Raw genomic sequence first — 23,679 nt, forward strand, 5'->3', positions numbered from 1 at the left:
GCCTCCACCTGGTTCTTGGTCTGCCCCACAGCCTCCTCCCAGCTGGACATGCCAGGAATGCTTCCCTGGTAAAACAAACAGGTTCTTACTCGATGCCCGATCTCCAATGATTCCTCTACTTCCAGCTGGTCACGGATGGCTGATCCTCTCTCCTCACCCCTGAGGGAGACACCAGCCCCCTTCCTGAGGAAACCAATTTCAGCTGCTTTCATTCACCATCTTATTCTTTTGGTCAGGACGCATATTTCATGACTGTAGGTGGGTGTTGGAATGAAGGCTGACTGGTTGAGAGCTTTGCCCTTTGCGACGTATTTATATACCACTGATAATTTTGATGAATGTTTTGTGACTTTTATGAATATTTCACAAAAAAAAAAAAACACCAACAAAACTTATATAGTCCCTTTCATGCCAGTGGTACATACAGCTTCCTGTCAGCATCTGTTGGTGTGCTTCTTTGCCTTGGATGTCATTTGTCCACTTGATATCTTAGAGTAAAAGAGCCGCAGTATATCGATGAGACAGATGGAGAGAGCAATGGAAGGCATTTATGTGAAAGGTCAGGCAAAACCTCTTAGCAATGCTATGGCCTTCTTAAATTATACTTTCTAGTTGGTGTTTATTGTTTTGCATTGGTTGTCAGCTCACTGTAAATGTGACTGATGTAATATCTGTTGGCTGGATAGATCTGGTTCCTGGGGTCGTCTGTCAGCCTCGCCCTCAACCATCGTGTCTAGCGGCGCTCCGTTCCCTCTCCGATGTGTGCTCTCAGCTCCTGTGCGCCGTCCAGTGTCATTCATTCTCCTTCCTCTCCTCTTCCTCCGCTCTCTCCCTCTCCAGCCTCTCAGGCGGGCCTCTTAATGACTGCTTATTAATTGCGCTGCCTAATGAAATGAGTAACATTATGCTGGCCACAAGACAGTGCAGGCTCTGTTTGTGCAGTCAGGCTGCAGAAATCATTATAAATGATGGCAAAGTAAAGCATATCTCAGGGCCCAGATTGAGGATTTTTAAATATTTCACATTAAAAGCCTCTCTGACCCTCCTTAGACTCTTTTTGAATGTAAAGAATATTACCTTTACTTTGCTGAACTAACTGAAGGGATTTAATGTGTTGGTGAACAGCAACAGTGTGAATCTCTGTGCAGACTTGCTGTGTTTTTCCTCTGTAGAAGAATGATGGTTCTTTTTTCTGAACTGGATCATCTGTTTAAATGTTATCATCTTTTACATCAGTCAGAAGCTCATTCCTGGTTGGGTAGTATTTAGTTCCTTGGTTCTTCTTTGATCAGAATCACAGCCAACACATAGTCATATGTAATGTCTTCACAAACTGCTCCATTTACTTCTGGCCATGTATCAAACATCCCCTGCAAAACTCCTGTTGGGTCCAATGGAAAGTTCTGTCTTCTTCTCAAACAGCGTGATAGTTTGGTTGGTGATGGTACTGATCCAGATTCATGGAACATGAGCGACGTTACAGATCCCTGCATCAAATGAATTGGTTTGGAATACAATTAATTTCAAAGAGTTTGTGTTATCCTTGCTCTTTTGCTAAGTGTTGTGTAGGTTACTCCAGCCTCATGATTTAACCGTCAACATAGTGGCCAACAGCAGAGCTCTGGTATTAAAATTAAAGCTGGTATCGGAGGATGAGTACAAGAAATAACGTGGCTCCTATGTTAGCTATTGACTTGTTCTCTTAAGGATGACGTGCATGTAACAACTTTGAAATGTAAAGACCGTTTTGTGCTGACCATGTGTCTTTCAAGCTGGTCGGGGTCTCATAAATGTATGAATGTATATATAACTCTCTGCTGCAGAGCTCAGGAGACGGTCGAGTCCTCACAGCCAGCTAACTTCATTGTAGTCCTTCAGCTTATTGGATTTACAGAAGCCATTAAAAACACATCTATCTCTCTTTGGCTTTAACAGTCATACGCGTGCGCACACACACACACACACACACACACACACACACACACACACACACACACACACACACTCTATTACTGTGTCTATGCATCAGACTCATGTAAACGGGCCTTCTGTGAGTAACAGTAGCTTCTTTTTCATCACATTATGATGCCCAGGAGGGACTTAATTCAAAGGCCTCTGTTGACAGAACTTTACATCAGCAATAATAATAATAATAATAATAATAATAATAATAATAAATGTAATAGTTCATAATATTCTACAAGGTATCTGATCTAGACCAGTATTTTGATGGTGCCTTTTTAGATCCAGTCCCATGTACTGGTGATAGACCCTCAAACTGCTCCTGCAGAGGGAAAATGCCTCATTCATCTCTGTCTCATTTCTCCTGGGAAAATATTGTCCAAGTGTTTGTGCAGTGTGCTTTAGATAAGAATGGCCACTTAAGTAGACTTATTAAAGTGCAACTTCAGTTGCTCTTTAGTTCAGGAGAGCCTCCATCCCCTCTCAGCTCCAGGAGAGGGCTGACTTTGACCTTGTAGAAACTCAGGAAAGAACGCTGACTCAAAGTGTTCACCAACATTTAATAACATGATTCTGGAAGGAGAAAATCTAGTGAACAAATCCGTACATCCTACCAGCACCGTGGTCAGCTGGTTCAGTTACCCTGTTGCCTCTGGCGTGGTCAGGGGTCTGTCTGACACAACTGGCCGTTTCTTTGGGTGGGAAGCTGGATGAGGGTACGTGTTCAAGTCCCTGCAGTCGTGCAGTACTGAGATTGCATCATCCCTCTGTGAGCTACAGTAGGTCCCCCTGGTGAAGCTCCTCATTCTTAGGTGAAAAGATGCAGCTGACAACTCCACATGTGATGGAGGAAGCATGTGGTGCTCCCAAGGGTGGCCTGGCAATGTATAGTTAGGCATAAAAAGGCAAAAAAAAAAGAGTACAAAATTGTAATATTTATAGTAAGTGATGCACAGATTTTTAATGAACGTGCGTTTACATGAACTTGTCATGTTCGATTTTGGGATTCCTGTGCATACAAATATCTATGAGCATTTCATTCTTTTATATTTATGATTGTTAAATGTAAATAAACAAACTGCGCATAAAATATTTCGGGTTCTGATGTGCGCTTTTGCAAATCAGTGTTACATGTGCTCAAACTGCTGGGGGGGGGAGTATTAACACATTTGTATATCTTATTGTTCTTTAGAGGATCCTGTGATAGACATTTGTGACCATCATGGGTCAATTTTCTTTCCAGTGGAAACACTCATCACATCAGTGAGTGTTGATGAGAACACATCAGGCAGCAGGAGATGGACATTGTCAGGTGGAAAGCTGTCATGGGTGTGTGATGCACACATGTCCACATATGTGAAGGACAAACATATCCAGTCTGTCTACAAGTCACAGACAGCTGTGCAGTGTAATCTAAAGTGGGGCTGCACACTAAGCATACATCAGACAGGTGTTAGAGTGAGTGTGTGTGTGTGTGTGTGTGTGTGTGTGTGTGTGTGTGTGTGTGTGTGTGTGTGTGTGTGTTGTGATTGTGGGACTGAAGTGGATGTTTGGCTGTGTGGCTGTAATTGCAGCCAAACAGTGCATGTACAGAACCTGTTTACATTTGTCTTCCATCTATATTCTGTTTTCTATCCATTTTTGGAATCTTTCTCCTCCTCTCCATGCCTCCCACTCCACCCACCTACTGTACACACTCACTGCCATTCCCTTTCCCTCATCCACTCTTTACACTCCATTTTAACTTTCCGCCCACCTTCTCTTCTCTCCAGCTCTCTATTCGTACTCAGACTTGTGTGTGTGTTTTATTTTAGAACCGCCTCTACTCTGTCGCCCACCTCTCGTCTGCCTGTCTGCCCAGACGCACACACTCAGCTTCATCTCTACAACAGTAGTACAATATTAGAGTGCACTGGTACATCTTCAATAATCAAGCACTTTTTTTCAGAATTGGATTTTCTGTTATTTCTTGATTGTGTTTCTACATTCAAGGTGAATAAATTCCTTGTTTTTCCATCTTTGGAAATGGAACAGATGTGAATCCATGACTGTACCTCTTCTTCCGCCCCCTGCCTCCTTCTTTGCCCCCTGTTTTTTTGTTATCTTCCAAAAGAGAAACTGCAGTTACAGTCCACTGACATTGGAAATGATGGAAGCCTTTGACCGCTTGTCATTTGAAACACACACACACACACACACACACACACACACACACACACACAAATTTCTTCTCAATAATTGTCGAAGAAAACGTTTTGACTGCAGCCAGCTGCCACCTACGGTTCTGGAGGTGGACATGTTTCCATCAATAATAACATGATGGTGTATACTGGGACAATGACTGTGGTCCAGTTGAATGCAACTGTACATGTAAACCCACTGAAATTGACTTGAAGCTGCTCCTCTCTTGTAATTTGTATAATGAGGTTATGTGGGTGGGCGTGTTGAGGCCTGTAGTGATGTTGTGGTTATCATGCTTCGTAGGTGCAGCCCCTCCCTGCCTGTGATTGAAACCCTGCTGCTCTGAGCCTCTGTGGGCTGTGAGATAATGTCTCATGTGATTGTGTGTTTGAATACATTTGGAAGAAATCCAGTTTAACTCATTTTCTAGGGAAGGAAAGTCTGCAGATATGAAGGTAAATTCAAAACCTGCTTATAGAGCCAGAATCCGAACACCCTGCTTCCTCACAATTGTTATATTAGCTTATCTCAGTGTTTACTGTGTGTGTGTGTGTGTGTGTGGGGGGGGGGGTGGACCTTCCTTCCTTCCTTCCTTCCGTGTGTGTTTTCTCATCGCTGCATCCCTCGGCTGTTTCATTTTTATGTCTTCATCATTCTCAAGCTCTCTCCATCACTCATTGTTCTCCTCTGTCCCTGTTCTATCTTTTTTTCTGTCATTGTTGTGCTTCATTTACTCCACCACACAATGAAAGAAACCTCTACAGGTACAGACTGGATAAAAAAAACCGACCCTTTCTTTTCGTCACTCTTCTTATCTATAAGTTCTCTCTAATTCTTGTTGTCATACTTATTCGGCTCTCCTTATTCTGTTGTTATTTTTGAAGAGAATTCGAAGTCTTGTGAAACTTGTGGGATACAAAATTTATTTAGAATATGATACTAATTATACTTGACAGTAATGTTCGTCTGGGGATTGCAGTAATTTAACAAGTGGACGATTTATACTGTCCCATTGTTCTACTGCTGCCGGGTGACGAGTTCCAGAGGTTAAACCTGTAGTAGTGGCAGCCCGCTGGTACAGCGCACTTCCTTCATGCTACAGTGACTCAGTATGGACAGCGATGAGCTCCAGGAGGCGATCGTGGTCGCACACGTCTGCCCTGTCTGACCTACATGTGTCTGCAGAAATCTGTTTCGTTTGTCCTCCCTCCCCCCACCACTCTTTCAGAAGCTGAACATACTGTAAGAGCTCATATGGGTTGCCTCTGGTTAGTTGAGCTACTCTCTGCTGCCCCGGCCTCTCTATCATTCAGAATTTGTCACTCTCTCCTGTGACGCTGCTACCAGCTGGCCTCTCTGGTTTTTCAGATAAATGCTCCTTTGTTTCCTGTGTGTGTGTCTGGACACACCCAGCTATCAGAGGCCCAAAGTTGTTTCCCCTCCTAAACCCAGAACACATCACACTCCTCACTGCTCTTCGTCTCACCTGCCACACTGAGCGCCTTGACAGATGCGGTCCTTTTCATTCAACGAGACAAACCTTGATTTAAACTTTGTTTCTCCTTGAGAGGCAATCGATGACGCTGTCAAGGACGTCTGAAGACGGAACACATGGACACTTCACCCAACTTGAACTTGCTCAATATTTTTAGGCTGATATGTTTCCAACAGTCTGGTAGTAGTTAGTCACGCGTGCTGCAAATGAGACCCGAGAAGGTCCTTTAAGGGGAAATAGGGTTGTCCTCCAGATATAATTTCTCTTGAAATGATTTATTCACTTTTAAGATAATACATACAAGCAGTGGACTGTGTGACTTATGTGCATCGTCCCCATCAACCTCCACTATAGAGCTGAGGAAACAAATCTTTATTAGATCTCACATTCACTTCAGATAGTTCAACAGAAGCTGCTTTGCATTCTTCAGAAAGTGTGACACTGTTGAAAAACCACAAGCAGCAAACCGCCTACTGACACGTTGTCAGCATCTCTCCACCTTAACCGCTATCACCTGGCTCCGAGGCTCAGAGAATTGGCTCCATCCACGCTGACGGGGTGTTCGATCTGTGACATGAACACTGAGTAGGCTTTCAGAGTAGAAGTCTGGTCCTTGTTTTTGTTTTTTTGTTGTTTTTAACTGCATTTTTATGTTGTTGAAGCAATCAAATATTGTTCTGGTAAAACACAAGGAGTGACTTTTTAAGACCCTCAAAGTTCTCCGCTTGCAGAAAGTGGCTAAATACAAAGTGGCTTTTAACCAAAAACCCACAAACTTCCTGATGAGGCAGTGTGAAGTCCAAGAGTGCTGATTAGTTCCCCATGTTGAGGACTCATTCCATGGGTTTTGAGATTATTTTGCCATGGATTACATGACATCTTTGTTGAATTGGCACATGATGATTTCATGTCTCTCACATCATGCTAATCTGAGTGTTTCTTTTTCTCTTTCATGTGGCTGCTGCTGTTCCTGACGTCTTCCTCAAAGGTAAATACATCTTGTCCTCATCCACCTCTGAACCTTAAAGCTCCCTGCAGAAAACATCTGCCATAGTTTGTGCATTTTCTGGGGGTCATATTTATCGTGAGACATTGCCACTAGAATGAAAAATTCTTCTTTTGGATTGTAGGAATGGAACTCTTCTGTGTGCATGTGCGCGCGCGCGCGCGTGCGCGTGTGTGTGTGTGTGTGGATGGCTGGGTGCTCGTCCCACTCATCTCTTGCTCTTCGTGCACTTGCTCTTTGTTTGGCTCGTATTAAACAATAACACCTCTGGACCAGCGGACGGTGCTTTACTAGAACCTGGCCCTTTGTAGTCTGGGAAGAAAGACGAGGAAGAACACATGCTGCTGTCCTGTCGCTATGGCTACCAGTCACACCACCACCTTCTCTAGCCTGCCATGTGATGGCCTGAGGAAACGTCTGTGTGAATCAGTGTTTCTATGTGTGTACGCAGTGTGTCCAGGGTTTCCTGTGATGGCGCCGGGCGCAGTCGTCAGGGTCATGTGAAGGAAAATCCCAGGGGAGTTTTCAGGATCACTCAACAGTTTTAACATTGTTGTGTCACTATTTCTGAAGTTAATAGAGTGTGTTGGCACCTAACGGAGCCCCTGATTTTGCCGTGCTGAGATGTGTATCTGTGATAGGGCACTACTAGCACACATCAGGTGTGTTCAGAGGCTGTTTTCATACCTGTCCAAGACAGATTAGATGCTTGAAAGAATGGTTTGTGTGGGTGGGTGGGTTGTGTGTGTGGGAGGGGGGGTTGTGGTTCAGTGTGTGTGAGGTCTGGAGTCTTTCCTTCTCGTTTACTGTCAGGGGTGTGAGAGGAAACATTAATGAAGGCACATTAGCAGCCAAAGCCCTTGGAGCTTTGAGCAGCAGGTTAATATCGGAGGTCATCTCAGACGGACGCCTCCTAATCAATAGGACACTTGATACATGAGTCCAGGGTTGGAAACAAAAATAGTGTTGCTGTCCTGATCTCACTGTTAGCTACCAGGTAATGACTGAATGTTTGTTGGGTTTTTTTTGGTAAAAAGTTGTTTGTTGTGTCTGTGAGAAAGTGAGAGATAAAACTGAAATCTGATCCTTTCAACCTTTGGTAAAGATAAGAAGACTGGAATTCCTGACAGGACTGGCATTTATGGGACATCTCACTTTGATTTTAATATTGTTAGCACAAGGCACAATTACATTTAGAATTTTATGTTGATTTTACCGTCGCTGATTTTTTCCAATTACATTTTTCAAACTGGGAAAAAAAAAATTGCAATTTGATGTGTAAAATTGTGATGAATTGGACAAAAATGTAAATAGATGTCTTGATTTATCATAGATGAACACCTTATTACCAAATTGCTGTATTTTAATACTTTCATTATGGGCAAAGTATCATAATACTACATTCATCGCACATGATTCCACAGTGCCGTTGGTCCAACAATGTCAGGAGGATTTCTTGATTCTTCCAGAGATGACGACATGAGAGAGATGTGAGGACTTTCAGTCAGACTCAACAAATGAATGAATTCAACAAATTTAGTGAGCATCGGCCAGTTTGGCTCAGTGACAGAGCAGCGTGGAGGCGGAATGTCCGCTTAAATATTGACATTCCCAGAGGAGCATATTTATAACAGATCAAGACTGCGTAGTAAGCTTCAAGAAAAGAGAGGAAGGTGGGTGTTTCAAAGCCTTCCTAGTTTCCTGCTCTTTAATCTGCTCACACACTGCGCGCAGACAATGAGCAAAGCTGAGTGACAAATGTGTGTCAGTTCATAAACCCAACGCCAACATTCCACGCTGCCACCACAGCTGAGGACGGAGTCATGAAAACACGCCTCCCTTTTTGAAAAAGAAATTCCTTCTTTGACACACACAAGCACACACTCGCTCTAAACACAAGTGAAACACATGTTTCTCGCTCTAGCAGTGACATCACCCGCCTTGTGGTCAAAGTCCAGTTCCTCTATCCGGCTTATAGCTACCAACACACCGCCGCCACGCTGAGAGCTACCGTCGGCGCTGACACAGAGAGAGGGAGAGAGAGAGACTTGGCAGACGGACGACCAGACTTGTAGAGGAGAAGAAGATAGATGAGGGATTAACATCGCTATTAAGGATAGCCATTCTTTGACAGCGTAGATTGTCTGGGCTCCACAGATCAGGCTCCTTCCTGCTCCTCCTCCCTTCTTTACTCACTCTCTGTTCTCTTGTCATTCACCTTCTTACCTACTCTTTCACGTTCTGCTCCACTATCATTCCTCTCTGTCTCCCTTTTCTCTGGGAGGGAGGGAGGGAGGGAGGGAGGGAGGGATGAGCTCCACGGCTGCATACAGGCAGTTCCTCCAGGACTTGGAGGAAAAAAGAGGTCGGTGCCCCTTCACACACTAACATATGTGTTTGATCTGACGCTTTCATGCTGGTAACCTGCTCTTCTGTTCGCTCTCAGTTGGAAGTTGAGGCAGGAGCGCTGGTGTCAGGACAGTGACATTTTGCATGTGTGCATTACTCATCAATGCTGTGAATCAGTACCAAGTTATTGTGTTATACAAGTGTTATACCTGTTCTTCAGGCATTCTCAACAGCACGTGTCACAAAACCTGGGTCCAAAAATCAGCTTGAACAAAACTCAAGTTGACTTAATTCTGGTTCGGGGTGCGTACTGTATATCTTGACGTGCTGTGAGTCCTTGTGGCCCCTTAAGAAGAATTAGTAAAAAAGAATGTAACATGGGGTATTGATGTTAGGGATTTGGTTGGTTACAAGTCGACTTTTCAAAAGCTGAGTTGGAGATTGAATCAGAAGCAGGTTTCGCTGTTCTCATCTCGACGAACACTGTTCTCAATTTGCACTGCTCTTTCTTGACGCCAGCTTCATGTAAATGTGTTTACATACTCAGCGACTCTATGGCGTCCAGATAAAAAGTAGGTCAGTAGAAGGACGGACGGCTGCCGCTTCCACGTTCCCAGTTAGCTGCTGAGGCTAATTTCAAAGTGCTGCCAATACTGTAAGCCAGTGTTGACTACAGCAGCAGGATAAATCTCCATTTTTGTCACAGATGGCACTTGATTCCAGCCGTTGCCAGCTAGAGATCAATCTTGAGCGTCAAACTCACACTGGGGGGACAACGACAGCAGGATGGTTAGTAGAAGTGTCAGGTGACGTGCAGCAGCAGGCAGGGATGCTTCGCTTCAGCAGCTGTTATCATAACAGCTAACCAAGCGGATCATCACCTGCTCTCAGGTTTCTGACCTGGCGCAACGTCTTTGGCTTCATGTTCTACTTCGGCTCTACTGCCTTTATTCTCAGATATGACGAGGCTTACTACTGGCTGAAAAATGTGCCACTAGAAACAGAATTCAAATGATTTAAATTTCAAATACAAATCTTTCAAATTCAGTTTAGGAAATCAAAATAATCCCGAAAAGCAGGAATTATTCAATGATTCTTAAATTGTGTCAGTTTCATAGAATTTGTCAACTGAGATTAAAAACCCATTATGCATCAAAGGCGACAGTGCTGGTCTGCCTCTGGAACATGCCCAGGTGGTGGCCTGGTGGTGGCCTGGCGGTGGCTTTTGTATCATGATATGTTGCAGGATCAACATACATCCTCAGTTTAAGTGCATGGGGTCCCCCACAGCTGGCTTGCATCTCTTCCTAACATCAATTCGTGTTGTGTTGTGTTGGAATACATTATAACACGATGATTTTTTGATGAGTTTTGGGCCGTATGTCTATTTTAAGGAGAAAAAGCAAGTCACGTGATCTATGCAAAGCTCGAATACAGTGGACTCTGCTGGAAATTCCACTTTCAAGTGAAACTCCACCTGTTTTTGCAGTTCCTGACAGTTGTGAATGTGCGTATACTTGAACAACCAGAGTCAAATCCATACTGGGACAGCCCTCCTCCCCAGCTTTCATCTATTCGTTAACCTCTGCCCTCTGTCATTCAGGGCCCTTCTATTTAGTCTGGACCATGACCATGACTACACCTGCTCCTCCTTGTTGTTTGATGAAATTGTGTAGCGCCGTGTCTCCCCCCACCCACCACCACACCACCCCAGCAGCTGCTCTGTCTGTAGCCTTACAGCAGAAGATGTCAGGCTGGGTTAGAGTCACCTACAATCTCCTTGAACCCTTCAGTTCAGGTTAAACTTCTTAACTGCTTTTAGGGCCATTCGGCACTGATGCAAATGTCATTCCCTCTTCAAACGTGCTTTTGTGCAAACACATTAAACCACTTCTGGGAGCTCAAGTGCTATTTGATGGTATTGTTGAAAGTAAATCAACTTAATCTAATCTTTCATCTTTTTTTGTTCTTACGTCCAGTCAATTTCAGCGTCAGATCTTTAAATCTAGTTCTTCTAGTCAGAGTCATGCTTTCTGCAACTTTTACAAAAGTTGCGCTGACTGTTATCTCACTCGTTGGTGATTGGAGTTTGATCTGGTCTGGCTGCTGCTCACATCTCTTGCTCTGAGCTCTGAGTGTGCTTCTCATTGTTTCAGACCATGTTTGCCTGCTCTCACCTGCCTCCAGAGAGTAATGAGCTGATGAGGTGTGACAGAGAGCCAGAAGGTGGATGAATGGCTGTTGTCAGTGAATATGAATCATGACTAAAAGGAAGGTTGGTCTTGATTTGTTTAAGGCGGAGTAGCTTCTATTCTTATCTCACTCTACCTGGTCTCTGTCGTCAGGTGACACGCGTCCCTGGTTTCTGTGTCATACCACAACAGTGTCAGTAACCCCCAAAGCTAACAGGGGGGTTTTACTGTCAGGTTAGTGAACCGGAGGATCAGGGCTCCAGTATGAAATCCAAAGTTTTCAGCCTCATTTTCAGCCTCACGTCTCTGCTGTTGCTAAAGTGTTTATCTGACGACCCTATCGACGGAGGATTCTCCAACAACCGGGATGACTCTTTATTTATCAGACAGGGATGCACAGTATTAGCTTATAGCGCATATGCTGATAATTTTCCAGCTGATGTGGCTGATTGTCAACATATACTGATCCACTGAGACAGGTCACAAGAATTACACATGATAAATTATCAGTTACATATGATAATCACATTATGTTCATTCAGAAAACACATGTAAATATCATTGATGCAGAATCCCAAATCATTTGGAAAAGTCAGTCAACACCAACATATTTGAAGAAAGAAGTCTCTTGATAGCTATGATGTGCCAATATTATGGTGGGTCTTTATTTTTTACAACTTGAAATAGTTGGTTAGATTATAAATGAACCCAATTCACAGAGTTCTTGGGTGTGTTTGAGGCTTTATGAATGAGGAAGAATCATGTGTAGTGAGTCAACAATGGAGGACCTGTTTACTTACTCATTATTTACATGTTTCCTGCTCGACTGTGTCTTCCCCTTGCTGTTTTTAGCTCTTGCAAAACTCAGCCATGAATCATTCCTTCTATTAACAGTACATGAATATAAACGCACAATACAGTTGTGACTTTGTATTTTTTTTAATTTTTTTTCCAAGGCACATAATGTGGATTAAAACGGCTAATCTGACAGCCCGCGGCCTCAGTCGGTGTCCAGGTTTGATTGCAGCGAGAGCACAATCGGGCCCCCATGTAAAATCCAGTATTGTCTGCTCCTTCGTAGATTTAGCAAATGGATTTTCCCTTTTGGTCCACTTGAATTTGGGCACTACGAGACTGAACTGCACTAAACAGAATTGAAAAAAAAATTTCTATGTGACCTTGATTCAAACTAGACAGACGGACTGTAACTGTGAAGGCGGTTGAAGATGCTAGAATCGACGGCAGAAGACAAAGCAAAGCCTCCAACCAGAACTGTGATGCTGCTCTCCTCCACCAGTATACACGGTATTACCCATTGACGACCTCCCTGACAAGCGTTGGAACATTTGAGTCTGACCTGTTTATGTGCTGCGTGTTGAGGATGGTAGTGGTGGACCAAACCCTCAGCCATCATACAGGAGGCCTTTGTTTTACTCGATGCCTCCAGTAGAAGCAGCACCAACCCAGTAAGCTGCTCTGTGACTCTCGTCTCCAATAATCCAATCATATGAGTGGTTTTTGACTTTGGTGTCAACCTTACATTTGCTCCATTGTTGTCTCTGTGTCATGAGTTGGTCTTTTGCCAGTGCAGTCATGGGAATAAAGTTGCTTTGAATTGGATTAGCTTGGATTTGAGGGACGACCGGATTATAAATGCTGCGAACAGAATGCAGTCTTTGCCTTGATTCAAATTGTCTTAAGGTTTGGAACCCTGTTTTCTAAGTGGGGATGTCTGATGTGATTATGTTGATGACGTCTGACTATAATTACTCTGAAATGGTGCATTGCTACAAACATGACCTTCATATAAACCTCATAATTGGAGAGAGGTGCTGGTGTGCGCTTGCCTCTAGGGGGGCGTTGGATGTTGTAGATCCAGGGAACTACCTTGTTTGGACGGTGGCCTCACCTCGAAGTGTGTGTGTGTGTGTGTGTGTGTGTGTGTGTGTATTTCTGAACAGTTAATTTGTGCGTGACTTAGTCTTGACTGGACCTCTGCCATTTTAATCCAAAAACAAACCCTAGGGAAGCAACAGTCACTCACAAGACACAACAACACACACGCACCCACGCGTGTGTGCATGTTGACATTTACCCACATTCTCAATTTAAGGCTGCAACTGTAAATGTTTTAATTTTATTAATTTAGAATCCATCTAAAATCATGTTACTGCTAAGATAACATTTAGATAGTAAAGTGCACGTAAAAATGCGTGATATCACCATTATAAATGCTGCTGTCTAAATATCGCCATCGCAAAAAACGCTATTGGTCGATCACTCGGAAAAACACCAAATATTCCCACACCCAAAGGTGATAAAGTCCTGTTTGGGCCAACATGAATGTCATAGCGATTTAAAAAAACAAAAAAACAAAGCAGACATCAAGATGCTGGAGCCAAGTGAAGTCATTTGAAATATCGTAGTTGGTGGTTTCGTTTTTAAACACCCAGTGAACCAGTTAATCGAATGCTTGTTTCAGACACACACACACACACACACACACACACACACACACACACACACACACTCACTGCATATTCCATCTGAAATAAGAACAATTCCCAATAGCTTAAATGTGATGTCAGAGCAGATTGTGGGTCAGTTGGACCTGTGTTTATTTAAACTCTATGTATTTCTCAGCAACTCCACAACACCCCAAATGGGCATAAAACCCTCAAACTTGGCTTCTCTCACCTTCTGGAAGAACTCGGCAGCCAGTGTGGTTTTAGTTTGACCACACGGCCTCTCTTGAGTAACACACGCCTCACGTTCACTTATATGTTTGTATTAATGACTTTACCAGACGCTGGAGGTGAAAGTGGTGCAGCTGAGGGAAAGTACCCACAGTTCACAAAAATTCTGTATTGTGGGACTGCGGTCAAGAGCTGGAGGTAGAGTTGAACTTTCTGAGAGTGTCGTCAATAATTCAAAGAGACCAGGTCAAAGTTCCCTTTGTTATTGGCTAATTAGGCTTGATGGATGGTGTGTATTACAACAAATTTAGAATTTTTCAGTTGTTTTTTTTTTTTTACAACAGTTTTATCTGTCTCAATGAGGTTTAAAATTCTCTCACTTTGTTTGCTGGGTTTTGCCAAATATACGAAGCTCTGTGTTGTGAAGTGAAGTTATGTAACTATTTATATCTGACATGTGTTAACACTTGTCATAAAGGTGCCTGCAGATATAAACTCTAGATATCACACCTTTCAATAACCAATCCAGATCAGACAGTGTAGTTCTTTGCACTCTGCCTGCAGCTCTAAAAGCTTTTTAACCCTTCTGCCCCACAAGAGTCAGTAGTGATCGCTGAAGCCTGCTGGTGCTGAAAGAAGAAGCTGAACTAACTGACGCTCACTTTTCCATCACGAGCAGCAGACGTGTTGGCCGTCTGAACTTCAAATCCTGTTGATCAGGTTACATAAACGTCTGGAGGTTGTTTGTTGCCACGCTAATATGAGACTGACTGGCTTTGTTGCCAGAATTAGGTGGAGGGGGAGTTGGTGTAGTGGCCCTGCAGGGTAACACCTGAAGCACAACACACAGGCTCATATCAATGTGCTCAGATTTGGCTTCATTTAAGATAAAGGTGCTTCATTAATAGATTTCAGGACATGGCACTGAGCAGTTATGACATTTCTTCAGTTTTCACCTTCGGTTTTCATCTTACAACAGACTTGTTTTTAACTGTTTATATTTCTGATTACAAAATAGCATGCGGGAGATGACATTAGCAAACTAGTGTTTGTTGTAGCAGTCACAAACTTGATAACTTGAGTATTAGGATTTCCTAACCTGAGATCAGGTAGGATTCCAAGTCGTCAGAAGTTGTTTGGAAATATCTGGTATTTTTCTCTTTTATGTTGAAGTAAAACCTGATTTTCTGTTACAGTTTCTGGAATATAATCTACAGTCAGATGGAACTCCAAAACACAAACCTTGTCAGTTCTAGCAAAAGTTAAAAACAAACAGAAATTTCTAATACTCCAAATTCGACATCTGTCTTAATTCATATTCCTCCAATGCTAATGCGAAGATTCCTGGAGCTGCGAGTAGCGGGTCAACGGGTTGAATCCTTATCAACGGCGACACTTTAACACATCAAATTCCTATTGGCTGATTGCCGACGGCTCCTTGTTCTGGGTCACCCTGCTGGCCAGTGGCAAACATATCAACACACACGGACGTGCTTCCAGAAGCAGTCACCCAGATGTGTTGAGTATGATAAGACTTCTGTTTATCAGCATCACACCAGGTGGGTGTGGCTTCAGGGTTGCTTCTTTGGTTGAGCTAAACAGGCAAACGCGTGCTGGTCTATCGGTCTGACAGCCCTCCTGACAGGGCTGGTGGTGCAGTAGCGCCCTCCAAAGATGAGAGCTTAATTTGTTGTTGTGCTTGTCCTCAGATCAGAGGAAATGACAAATGCATCTGTGTTATTCTCTCATTTCCATGATCTTTCATCTTGACAGGCAAAAGAACATCCTCCAGGTTTCTAATGCAGTTGGAGCACGTGGGTGTTTGTCTGCACCCACAAGAGCCTCTTAAGAACATTTAGTTAAGACTTTATTGCCACCTCTCTCCTCATGTCTTACATGTGCTCTCCTTGTAGCTTTGACTGTGTAACCACAACCTTCTCCCTGCACTGACAGGCCTATAATCACTCAGGATCGAGCTCATGTAATTATGTGTGTATTGCTGGTGATGTCAGCTGTGAGACAGGGTCTGGGCGGGAGTACAATGCTTTGAAAACATTGCTGCAAAAAGAGAAGATTGGAGGGAAAGTGAGAGAAGTGAATTGATGAATCCTTTTGGAGAAGGACTAAAGGATTAAGTAGCATAGCAATGTTGTGGTCTAGACGGGCTCGGCCCACTTCAGGCCAGGGACTCGCAACCAGACCGGGTGCAACTCAACACATTCCATAAACATCTTGAAAAGATTTTAAAACTCCAATTGCAGATTTGACATGCTGAACCTTCTGAGACTCCACACGACTTCCTGGATCTCACACTGCTGCAGTTTTCTTCTCAGTGTTCTGGTTCGCTGTGTTGTGAATCTTTCCTCCAAACTAGTCCTCCTTATTCCCAACTGGACTGGTTGAAACTTGCAACTACTTGTAATGTGCTGGTCTGCAACATTCTGAAACACTCCAGTTTATGCTACTTCAAAGAGGTGAGACTTAGCATAGTTTCTGACTGGCGGCTTGACAAGTGGAGTCCCAGGTGTCCTGAGTCGAGCTGAGCCGAGCGGCAGGCTGATTAGGGGCGACTGAAGTGTAAATATGGCGGTTTAATTTGATTCCCAACTGCATTTTCTTGGTATGTTAGTCACATAGTACTTATTACAAAGTCACATAGACACACTGATTGTTTGTATAATAATATTCTCATTAAATATGTTCTTCTGTGTTTTATCTGATTGCACTGTATCTCATTGTGGTATTTTTTGACAGTGGAGTCTTGAAATGGGGGTGAGAGGCTTTGCCTTTAACCTGCTTCTCATCCTAGACTAGAAACCCTCTTGGTGGTGGAGAGTTAAAGGTCAAAGTTCAGCTTGTCAAAATGTCAGAGCTCCTCAGTGGCACTCGTGAGTTTCAGGTAGTTCCTCTCTCTGCTGACTGCTGGCACCGCTGAGCTTCAGTCTGGATTGGGCTGGTATGTGAGCCAGGCTCCATCTCCATCCTGTTCCGCTGAAGCAATGAAGATGATCTCATTTGCTCAATAACCTGAACGACAATACTTTTGGAAAACATTGCTTGGGTCATCTGAGCTCTGCTCATTGTGTTTTTTCCGGGCGGTTATTTGTGTGCCTACATTGTATTCATGATTTAGAGTCACTGGAATTCTCAGCTGAGTTGAGTGGTTTAATTTGATTGTACCAGTTTAAACATGGCTGCTTAGTTTGTGGCCAGTACCGAACACATGTCTCTTCTCTAGGTTCTCTGATGGGGACTTGGTGCTCATTTGTGTTGTGAGGGCAACTCAACAGCAACAAAACGTAACTGATAAATGGAGAAATTATTTTCCTCTTATCTAGATTTCACCTCCACGTCTCTGTATGTATCAATCTTTGATGGTATCGTCATGGTGATTTGTTGCTGAACATCTTTTTGGATCTTTCCCTCTGAACAGCTTGATAAGACTCGGTTTTACTTGTCATAACAGTTTGTCGTGTGAATGATTTATGACTTGTGGAATCTGAAACAAGAGGCAGGATCATGACTGCTTATTTATAGTTCTTCAAGATGTTCTACTCTGCCAGCTTATATGTGTCATAATTCAAATACAAACATTACAACCAATGGAACAAGGAGGGAAACTGTGTATCCACCCACTTTGTTTAGTTTGTTATTCAAGGAAGTGGTGAGAAAGTTTAGAAATTAATTTGAATAAAAAGATACAAGTAAATAAGATAAATGGGATGAATACAAAAGAGAAAGAAAGAAAGAAGGCATAGAATTTAGACCAACGCTTGCAGTATATTGAATCATTGGTAATGTCAGTCCCTGTTTAACCTTTCTAATCCAACAGTTGGTAATTTTTTGTTTGTTTGCTTGACTGTGAAAAGATGTAACAGTGTCTAAATATAATTTTTTTGTGACAGAAGAACCAGGAAGTTGCTGTCAGTAAAAAAACGAAACCACAAACCTTCCAGAATTTCATGATTCCAGGAACGTCCCCCTTTGAGCTGCTCTGTTGTCCTACAGCAGGATGGAGCTGCATCTAGTCCGTTCCTCTGCTTCCTGTGTGTTTCCCGTCGTCCACAGCGTGCAGGCTCCACCTTAAAGCACCAGGCCAGCTCCTGACAGGGGTCAACGTGGGAAATGTAGTGTTATCTCAGAGTGAGGCTGAGCCAGATAGTTTCTTAATTCAGTCAAATTTTAGAGAAGCGATACCAAGCAGATATTTGTGTTCTTAGAGAAAGAAATGGGAACATCTTAAAGAATCAGTTGTCTACCAGCAAAATTTATTTTTAGAGTTTTTGAATTACTGTGATTCGGGCGGCCTCAGCACTGTACACTGGACATCACGTGTGTGAGAGACAAACTAGTGTTTGTTAATAGATAAACTGAGATAATCTACCAGCGTTTGCTTAGGCTGTGTGTACAGGGTGGACTGTGACTGGGTGTTTTGGTGTGGATTTAAGTAAATGAGTCATGTTTGCAGCAGTACTTTGTTATTGTTGCTCTCTGCATCACCTGTGTGAATTTCATCACGTCACTCTCTTATCTCTGATTAGTGCACGATTCACGGTTTTACCTGGACTTTTACCTAACAGGGTCCTCAAAGGTGCTGTCAGTGTTTTAGTGCAGCTCGTCTGTCTAGCAGTTATGCTGTTGAGGCTTTGAGGGCCCAGCAGGAGTCTACAGGACCAGCAGCAGTAAATTCAGACAGAGCGTCCCTCAGCCCATCAAAACATCTCTGCACTAACCAAACCAAAGCAGCTCGAGATTCATCGCTCTACTATGACTTCATGACCCCAGATTATTGTTATGATTATGAAAAAAATGGAACACATTAGAAAAAAAACAACCAGTGCATCCTAGACAAGACAACCAGCGCATCCTAGACAACACAACCAGCACTTCCTAGACAAGACAACCAGCGCATCCTAGACAACACAACCAGCGCGTCCAAGACAACACAACCAGCGTGTCCTAGACTAGACAACCAGCGCGTCCTACACAACACAACCAGCGCGTCCTAGACAACACAACCAGCGCATCCAAGACAACACAACCAGCGTGTCCTAGACTAGACAACCAGCGCGTCCTAGACAAGACAACCAGCGCATCCAAGACAACACAACCAGCGTGTCCTAGACTAGACAACCAGCGCGTCCTAGACAAGACAACCAGCGCATCCAAGACAACACAACCAGCGCGTCCTAGACAACACAACCAGCGCATCCAAGACAACACAACCAGCGTGTCCTAGACTAGACAACCAGCGCGTCCTAGACAAGACAACCAGCGCATCCAAGACAACACAACCAGCGCGTCCTAGACAACACAACCAGCGCATCCAAGACAACACAACCAGCGTGTCCTAGACTAGACAACCAGCGCGTCCTAGACTAGACAACCAGCGCATCCTAGACAACACAACCAGCGCATCCTAGACAACACAACCAGCGCATCCTAGACTAGACAACCAGCGCGTCCTACACAACACAACCAGCGCGTCCTAGACAACACAACCAGCGCGTCCTAGACTAGACAACCAGCGCGTCCTAGACTAGACAACCAGCGCGTCCTAGACAAGACAACCAGCGCATCCTAGACAAGACAACCAGCGCGTCCTAGACAAGACAACCAGCGCATCCTAGACAAGACAACCAGCGCATCCTAGACAACACAACCAGCGCATCCTAGACAACGCAACCAGCGCGTCCTAGACTAGACAACCAGCGCGTCCTAGACTAGACAACCAGCGCGTCCTAGACAAGACAACCAGCGCATCCTAGACAAGACAACCAGCGCGTCCTAGACAAGACAACCAGCGCATCCTAGACAACACAACCAGCGCATCCTAGACAACACAACCAGCGCGTCCTAGACAACACAACCAGCGCGTCCTAGACAACACAACCAGCGCGTCCTAGACAACACAACCAGCGCGTCCTAGACTAGACAACCAGCGCGTCCTAGACAAGACAACCAGCGCATCCTAGACAAGACAACCAGCGCGTCCTAGACAAGACAACCAGCGCATCCTAGACTAGACAACCAGCGCGTCCTAGACAAGACAACCAGCGCATCCTAGACAAGACAACCAGCGCGTCCCAGACAAGACAACCAGCGCGTCCCAGACAAGACAACCAGCGCGTCCCAGACAAGACAACCAGCGCGTCCTAGACAAGACAACCAGCGTGTCCTAGACAAGACAACCAGCACATTCATCCACCTCCTCTGCTTGTCTAAGTGCTGCGCTGTCAGCCGGGTACAGTGCTGTAGGCCCCTGGAGAACCACAACACTGATTAATCAACAGCATCCTCTTGTTTCTGGAGTTTCTTGTTGCTTATTCTTTGACCACTTTGTGCTGTATTCTGTCACAAGGTGCACGACACTGCCCCCTATCGTAGACAGTGGTAGCATCAGCTGCCTTGAAATCTTGTCAATGGCAGGGAGAGAGTTACATGAATCAGCTGCCTGCTTTGCAGCCGCTACTCTTAAGTTTGTCTCTAAAGCAGATACTGGATCATCGTAATTTGGGGGTCACAGAGGTCAAGGTAGCCTCTGGTGTAACGTCACACACGCTACAGGATAAATTTTCAACTGGTGGGAAACACTTTTCGATTCTCTTCCCACATCAACAGGTCTCTCTTTTTCCACAACAGTTCATCTCCTCCTGATCTCTGGTCCTTTCTTCAGTCCTCTCATACCTTTCCTGTCTTACCTCATCCTTCTCTTTTACGTCTTCAGTCCCCGCCTCCCCTCTAAACCTGCAAATGCCGATCTTGAACTCATCTCCCTATGAGCTTGTTAAAAGAGGATTAATGTCCTTCCGTGTAACAGGACAGACTCGTCACATACCTGCCTCTCATGATCTTTGAGCAATTACCGTTGCCATTGATCATCTTCCACGTTGCTGTGTCTGTCAAGTATAATTCAGCTTCCTGCTGCCTCCAGGCTAACTGAGATGTAACTTTTACTTTCCTGCTCTGCTACAGCGTGAAAAGACTTGTTGTTGTTGCATGTGTAGCTGTGTGTGCACGAGTGTGAACATTAAGACAAAGTCTTTGAAGAGAGGCTGGTACGAGGCCGTTAAATGAGAATGAGAGAGGAGTCTGTGTCAGTGTCTGATGTATGATGGCCCCGCCCCTCTCCTCTTGTTTGATGGTCGGTCTAGGTGGTCTTCCCCTGGCACTTTTTGTCAATAGGAATACACACACACACACACACACACACACACACACACACACAGTAGCTCACAAGCATAACCATTAACTAACTCACTGACAGTTCCAGTGACTGTGAAAGATTAACCGTGACGCACAGGCACACACACACACACACACACACACACACACACACACACACACACACACACACACACACACACACCTCCATGTGGAATACACCATCACATGGAAATTTAAACAAATGCACACACAAGCCTCAGGAGCTGTAAAACAGCAGCAAAAGCTTGAGTGAGAGTGTAAGAGTGGTTTTTATAGTGTGCTACAGACAGTTTTACCACCCAAACCATTTAGACACCAGCGAGGGAAGTCAGGCCTGTGTTTATAAATGCTGAATTTATCTGGAGCGCAGCTTGTGATGTCACAGAAGCTTTATACAAGAGGCTATTTATCATATATTTTACTCCAAAACTTTCCTTTTTTTCATGCCAGATTCTTATATTTGCCCCTACCCCTCATTTCAGTGGGACTCCAGCTTTTATGCTTGTATGAGTTGACTCTTAGAACAGAGCTTCAAGGGGTCGTGATTGAAATGTTTCCCCGTTGACAGAGGCAATGCCTTCAGACCCTGATTCAACATCGCTAGGGTAAGGCTAACTAGACACCGGTAATGTTTTAATTTTTTTGTATTTTGTAATTATTAAACCATTAAAAAAGACTTAAACTGTTGTAGATAAATGGATTTTTTTGTTATTAGTTTGTACAAGTAGAAGTTTGGTAATAATTGGAACAAGGTAAAACTAAGATGCAGTTTAAATCGTTCTCATTTGGAACAAAAATAAAAGTATATTTAACACATTTTGCGGCAATATACTGAATAACTGCATTGTTGAATAATCACATCCAGGCAGCAATAATAAATCACCTCTTCAGATCAGTATATTGACAACCTGCGCTTTTTGTGTGAGAGATTACCTGAAACTGAGGCTTTGAGGGCTGCAGAGGGAGCTCTCTAGGGGTGTTAAGTGTTAAAAATGACCTGTATCTCTGAGTATTGGAATAATAGTTTGTCCTCTTGAGGAGTCTGGTTGAAATGAACCTAAATGAAAAAGAGTCCTGCACTGCTGAGAACATTCAGCAGGCTAAATGCAAAAGTTGACGTCATCGTAGCGAGGAGCCTGCGACGCCGCTGACAGCCTGATAATTATAGCTGTTTCAGGAGGTCAGGTCAAGTGCCCCAATAAAAGGCCGGAGGATGGGACAGGGTGCTGAGCATTGGAGGAAAGATAGTAATTGAGAGGTGTCCATGGCAACGAGAACAGCTGGGGTTAAAATTAAGGGCCTGGTTACCGTGGTAATGTGTTGGGGTCCCCTGTATTTGTGTACACTCTTCACATTCTTTGCGCCTGCCCCATTCATTGCCTCACTTTTTGTCTTTCTCCCTCAGCCGCGTCTTTTCCCATCCACTGACCTTATCGTCAGAGTGTTTTTCTTCTTCTACATCTTGGTCTCTCACGACCTTATGGATGTTTTCCCCTGTCGCTCTCTCACACACGCACTCTCGCCTTGCCCTCTTCACGCTGTACCTGTTTGAAGGTGCTATTTTCAAGTATTTAGTTAAAAATGTTAAAAAGGAACTATGACAAGTTTAGGCAATGAGTGAAATACCTATATGTTATATATATTATATATTATTTACTCTAGGACTCATTAGAGGAGTTTTCTGTGGCAGAATTCTTTCTGAAAATAGAGCTTTGCGTGCCATCGTACAGACCAGTGGGCACTCAGAGAGCCAATCATAGCTTTGCTAAGCTGAAACAAGCGCAACACAATACATTTAAAATGTTGACATTGGGTTTGGATCTGCCCCAGAACTTAGCGGGTCCCTCCTTGGCCCATACTGCAGCCCTCCGCCAGGTTTGGTGAGATTCAGCCTCATAGTTTTTGTGTAATCCTGCTGACAGACAGCTGCCACCAACATGACGTCCTCACCACTGAAAATGATCACGTTACCTCCTCGACGGTGGTATGTAAAGCTCACCGCCACCCACCTCTTACACTTTCCTACATGTCTCCAATTTATCTCAATGGAAGTGCAATCCTTCTCTCCACTCATTCATCCTCCGTTCTGCCTTTGTCCCTGCGCTTCTCTGCTCTGGCTCTGTGTCTTTGCATCTGCTCATTAACCTGTGATTAACTAAGGCTCTAAAACCGAAAGAGTTTGGATGAAGCTTCTCTTTTCTCACGAGGTCATAAATCTATAGCTCTTTCTTCCTCCCCGCCTCTACGTTGGTCCCCTCCCTCCTTTCCCACCATCCGTTTATTCAGGGTTCTCTGGACTGTCCTGCTTGACAGCTCTGATGCTTTTCCTCCTCTATTTGTCTTTCTTCCTCTTCTCCGTCGTCTCTGTCCCACATGCATCTCTTTCACACAGCAATCTTTATGCTTTTTGTGACCTTTCACACATGTGTTTTGTCAGCATGTTAGCTATGTATGAAAACTGTTCATATCAATATTTTATACGTAAATTCAATCTGTTCTATTTGCATAAGTAGAACTTAGCTCTACATCAAATTTAAAGTAGCCTATAATATTTAACTCAGTACTTGTAATACTACAAATTTCCTACAAATG

The 23,679-nt window shown here is 43.9% G+C and overlaps 1 protein-coding gene across 4 annotated transcripts in view; it reads left to right on the forward strand.

Annotated features, from left to right (window-relative positions):
• The window catches only part of macf1a (microtubule actin crosslinking factor 1a), a 217,038-nt gene that overhangs the window by 45,196 nt on the left and 148,163 nt on the right, over positions 1–23,679 (forward strand). The gene's annotated exons all lie outside the window — the stretch shown is intronic.

This window comes from Aulostomus chinensis, chromosome 22 (genome assembly GCF_037954235.1).
Source record: "Aulostomus chinensis isolate RoL2024-O1b breed Wild chromosome 22, RoL_Achi_v1.0, whole genome shotgun sequence".
Classification (NCBI taxonomy): Eukaryota; Metazoa; Chordata; class Actinopteri; order Syngnathiformes; family Aulostomidae; genus Aulostomus; species Aulostomus chinensis.